Source organism: Pygoscelis adeliae, unplaced genomic scaffold, assembly GCF_000699105.1.
Source record: "Pygoscelis adeliae isolate BGI_AS28 unplaced genomic scaffold, ASM69910v1 Scaffold186, whole genome shotgun sequence".
Taxonomy (NCBI): domain Eukaryota; kingdom Metazoa; phylum Chordata; class Aves; order Sphenisciformes; family Spheniscidae; genus Pygoscelis; species Pygoscelis adeliae.
The window spans coordinates 5,655,464-5,661,117 of record NW_008825071.1 but is presented as its reverse complement, the minus strand read 5'-3'; the positions used below and the strand labels follow the sequence as shown (position 1 = coordinate 5,661,117).

General features: G+C 41.0%; 1 long non-coding RNA gene across 1 annotated transcript in view; it reads right to left on the bottom strand.

The window, feature by feature from the left end:
• LOC103919033 overlaps positions 1-634 on the bottom strand; it is a 32,912-nt gene extending 32,278 nt beyond the window's left edge. Inside the window, exon 1 of the long non-coding RNA XR_663723.1 lies at positions 517-634. This is a non-coding gene — a long non-coding RNA (uncharacterized LOC103919033). The remainder of the gene's footprint in view (positions 1-516) is intronic.
• Between the last annotated feature and the right edge of the window lie 5,020 nt (positions 635-5,654).

Below are 5,654 nucleotides of genomic sequence, written 5' to 3'. Positions count from 1 at the left end.
TTGCTGTGTGGGTGCCAGCATTTCACAGGGAAGGATGCAGACCAGCGAGAGCCTGCTGTTTGCCTACAGTGTGCTGGACTGCCTCAGGGCTTTCCCAAACCAGTTATTCCTGCAGCACTGAATAACACCACATTATGATCCTGACAGCATCGATAAGCAAGGAGGAAGGGGAAGGACACCACAGGCTTGCAGAGCAAGCAGCGGGCCATTGCTCTCCCCTCTGACTTGTCCATTTGGGTTCTGCAACACCAGAGTCTGGATCTTAGCAGTTCCTTTTGCTCCTGCTGCACACCCAACAGCTCTCATAGCTTTTCCTTATCCTCTGAGATGGCAGATCAACCCTATCATTACTCTTCTTGTAATCCTTTTTACACCCCGTGCATTTTGAAGGCTTTTCCCTATGGCCTCTGTACACTTCAGTAGGTCAGTCACAAGGGCTGGCCCTTCTCTGGCCCTATACATCTTAACTGTACAGTTAAAATAGTCATTTTCTGAGTAAGTACCAGCGTTTCTTACCTTGAGCTCCTTGACTGTAAAACAGTCTGTGAGCAGACTCGACATCCAAAAAGTAGTCCATTTTGAAGGAACTTTATCTTTGTGTACAATACTCCGGTATGGACAATCAGTCAGATTCCTGGGAAAGATTACAGAGATATCAGACAGAAAAAAGCTGGTGAGTTTCTTTGTGGAATGAATTGTGTAGGCAGTCACTAAAGTACTTCATTTGGCATATTAGGGTCAAAGCATTTTCAAATCACTATTCACAGAACTTCGTAAGTATCCTTTTCTATTTTAGGATGTTTGGTTTAAATCCTTGTCTAAAGACATAAAAGAAAAGTCCTACTGCAGTATTAGCAAGATTCCTAGTACCTTCCTAGTACAATCACCTTTATTCTAGCCACAGTCTCTATTTCTTACAATACATACTTAGATTCACCTGCCTGTTACTTTTGCTCTTAAAAAGAAGATCAGAAAAGCTTGGGGCGGGGACGTCCTTTAGCCAGATCCATGGCCAGCACCTCTGAGTAGGCACTACTGTAACAGACCATATTAAAGATAGCATTTGTGCCGCTTATGCCAAAACACTGCACTAGAAAGGAAGACACAATATTCTGGATATTTCATTCCACCTAAATGACCAGAAGCCAACCTTGCCTTCCTTCTCCTCTCTTACTGACCAGAAGTAGCAACAGAACATCCCACCATCAGTTTTAAAAGATGTGATAAGAGTAATCAGTAGGAAATGGTAGGCTACTCCTAGCACTGCTTCTTAGCTAAGGTTTATATTTTTGGCATTCTTCTGAACCTCAGATCTGTCTAGATCATAGATTACAACTATCCAAGATGTACACTGAATCAGGTTTGCCTCTGCCAGGCAGAGTTCCCGGGTTTATGCACATTATCATGATCCTTCTCCAGCCTTCTTGCTACCTTCTGCATTTTCTTCTACTCTGAACAACTCACAGAAAAAAACAGGATTTTCAGAAAACACACAATCCCATTCTCTCCTCCACACCTCAGTTAGCTACAGCATATAATCATAAGCATACAAACAGCTCTGCACAACATTTATTTTAAGACAGACAGACGAAAATACCTCTAGTCCTTTTCCGTGCAAATCTAACAGAAAGGTTTGGGGCAGGGAGTCTGACCCTTGCTTCAAGCAATTCCTTTAATTGCGTTGGCAAAAATCAGGAAACCAGGGTTCCAAAGCTTTCCCTTTTTCCTTCGATTTGGTTTTCATCGATCAACATGCAGTCCTTTCTAAAATTCATAAGCCTATCCTGATGAGAAAACTTTTAAAATTCTTCAGCAATTCACTTTACTGTAGCACTCCCAAACCAGAAACGATACTTACTGCAGAATATCAAGAGCTGCCTGGCAGTGGTGTAAGCTCCAGTAGTTTCAAGGAGGGTTTCTTTGATCTTACTAAACGTCCCCAGTGTAAGCAAACAATTTTGATTGTTTGATTGGAACTCTGATGAATAATGCATAACGTCAACTGGACTTCCTTTATCAGATAAAAATGGCCAGGAGATGTTGTTACTTAGCAACAGGAGGTGACACTACGATCATCTGCCCCACTCCCCCTCACCCTTCATACTGGAAAATTAAGCCTCTGGTTTTGATTTGATAAAAACTTTCCTAAGGAAAAAAAAAATAAATCTACATCAAGTTTCCTTAAGAATTTGTTTTCACTCTGCTTCTTCCTTGTTGCATCTCATATTCTGAGATATTTTTAAGTGTTTCATAATGATGAACTGTAACATTGTGTTTTGTCTAATAATTTGCTTTCAGTAAGTAAAATACCTACTTTCTCCATCATTTACCACAAGGGTAATGAGATTGTTAAATGTTTTGCTATGAATATAATGCAAATAACATCTTGAAGAGATTAATTTCTTATCTGGTACTGCTTGTTGGACAAGGCAGACAGAAAAAGCAACACACAAAATGTTCCAGTGATGCTATGAAATATATAGATTATCCAGAAACCTTTTCTATTACAGAATTCCTACTTTAAGTAATTCATTCATTCTTGAAGGAGCTCTAACATCTGATACAAGCATTCTCGAGGAATCATTGCATTTCTGCTTAAGATGCAGCCTTTTACAAAATACACGATGTAGCTTTTTTTCAGGAAATACACATTGATAAAAAGCCAAAGCACTGTGAAAGATTTTAAAAATAAATAAATAAAATCAGATGCAGGAGATAAGTACTTACCAGTGTTACTGACCTCTTTCCATCCTACTGTCATGGAATAAGACTAAGCAAATGCAACCCAGTCTGTGTGCCAGAATGAACAGCTTCTAATTTTCACTTCAACCTCGAAATCAAGAGTACTGAACAGAGAAAGGTGACGGATCTGCTGTTTTATATCATGATGAAATGAAAGCTCTTAGCATAGATCTGAGTAGAACTGCTTTTTTTTATACTACATTAGCCTGCTAATTTGAGGAAAGTGGAAGGCTTTGTTTTACTGTCTTTTATCTGTTCTCTTTGCTACCCCCACAATTTAATTTGCATTTAAAATTATTCTTATGTCTCCACTGCACTCCAAGGTATGGAGCATTTTCTAATCACGATGAATGTTCAGTGTGGTTTTTGTGCAATGCCACTTTTATTCTGAGCCAGAAACATGGTGAGTAATTATAATTGCCAGCTATTTTCTAGAATGAACTACAGAGTGGTTGTCTGATGCAGTTTCTGATTTTTCCTCCATTTAGCAGCACATTGCAACAAACTACTCAGTCAAAGCATCAGTAAAAACATAAATCAAATAGCACAGTGTCATGGCATGATAGCTTAAACATGCATATCCATAGACCGTGAAAGCAGAATATGTTTCTACTGAGATCTTTTCAGTTATAATTTGCCTTTTCCGAGTTTGAAAGTAGGCTTGGATGGTTAATAAACTGAAATATAGCACAGTTATCTCTTGGTGGCTTCCACTTCATCTAGTTTAGCATTATTGGAGCTGCACGTTGTTTGGAATCCTGATGAAGCCAGGCACTAGGGGCTAACAAGGGCCATGCTATTAAGTTGCACGGGCATCCCTCACGAGAGGACCAGCAGGCCTTAGTGTAGTTCCCCAAAGTCTGATTTTGGAAGTGGATCAGAAATTGAAGAAGGCAGTGATAAAGTGATCCTTTGATAAATTTAGACTCAGAAGTTCTGGCCAAGAGAAGTGTCAGGAAGCAATCAGGCTTAGTCTTCCCGTATTTGCAGATATTCTGCTCAAAAGATCAGGTATAAATGCCCTCTGAAATCCATTGCCACCAAACGTTACTGGTGCTCAGAACCGTGGGTTCTGAAAGGTTAGATATCCATTTCAGTATCAGAAAACTCTATATCAAGTAGCATAGGATTTTTTTGGCTTTTAAGAAGAAACCCAAGAAGATAAATAAACCCTCAGAGTACAGTTTTTTTGGTGCAGGTTAGAAAGTAAGAATCCCTGTGAGCAGATTACTCCATGGGTTTCCACTCTTAAGATTTCTTACATGCTTCTTCAAAGCACCCAGACAGTATCAAAGATAAAGGTGAGCTGTATGAACTCCAGGTACAGTCTGGTATGGCTGTTCCTACACTGGCACCCCACTAAATATGGTTGGATTGAGCAGGTGTCTCACAGTGCCACCTTAGTGGTGGATCTGGCTTCTGCAAACTGTGTTCCTGTTTTCAGAGGTGTGACAAGCATTTTCATTCCTAAACAAAAATTAAAGCAAAAACAAACAGCAAGAACACTGCAAGCCGCCTTCTTTGCATTTTGGAGAGTTGCTAGCACCTTCCTTTTTGCATTTTGGAGAGTTTGTATTTGCCATGGTGACTACTGAAGGTCCCTCCAAGCTGTCCTCTGATAATTATTGGATCCATTATCTTATGGACCAGGGGTCAGTTGGCTGTTTAGCCCAGCTGCCTTTCTTCAACAGAAAACCAGAAAAAAGAAGAAAGGCTGGCAACAAAGAGACGCAGAGGAAAAATGGAAGACAGGAGAACACTATACCTCACTCGCTCCGAGGATCGTATCTGCTTGTTTGCAAGCAATATGGAATACTTTTTATCTTCCTAGGGGCGCTGGATCTCCCAGTCAGAAGGAGGCTGAAAAAAATACAACCTTGCATGCTGGAGAATGCTTTATAGCACCTGTCCTTTAGCCTTTAGTGTGTCCTTCTGATCCTCTTTACCATCACCCTTTCAATCTGCATTGTCATCTTCTGCCGTGACTAACAAGCGTAGTCATTGAAATCACCAGCAGCCTCTCTACTGACCATTGCACGATGATCCATCTTGATACCTTCATCCATCTCAGGGATTTACAGTTCACCTTAAATTATAGTGCAGCAGTTCTGACAGCTGCTAAGAGCGCTCTCTGACTAGGGGGTACTTAGCAACAGGAAAGGTAACAGTGCCTTTATATGCTTCTGCGGCATTCATCACCATGAGGAAAATCCTTGCCTGCCTGGTTACAAAGTTTTTAGGATGGTAGTGTGGGCTCAGATTTGATGCGCAGTCCAGAGAGAGCTCTACCCTCAGAAAGGGAAATCCATTGCCTCCACTTTAGTGGAAAAGCCTACATGTCTAGAAAAATGTTCACGTGAAACAGATCTGTTTTGAGTTAGGTATGATCCCCAGATCGGGCTTCACATATCCTTGAAGCTCACTCTGAAGGTTTTGCACAGCTCTTGAGCTAATGCACAGTGCATTGAGATGTGTACTCTGACTTGGTTTCCAAAGAACAGCAGAGCACCTCAGGGGGCAAGACAGGGAAGGACAGCAGTCGCCAGAACAAGAAACTGTGCTCTCCAGCTCTCTGAACACTTCCCTGTGCTCTGTCAAGCCCTGAAGCCAAACTTGCAAAACCTCTGCTATTGACTGGACCTCTTATCAGCACAGATCCCTGTTCAGGATAACGGGTGGAATGGCTTTGTAACATATACAGATACCCACGGAGGACTAGACTGAGACTGAACTCTTTGTGAGCTAGACCATAAAACCAACCGACTGACCTCTGCTAAAGAAATACTTGGGAAAATACTGTCACACTTTGGAAGAATCCGAAGCTGGCATTCCTCATCATAAGCTTAAGTAACCTACTGCATCACATTCGACTTTTTCCCAAATTAAAAAAAGAAAACCAACCGAAAAAAAAA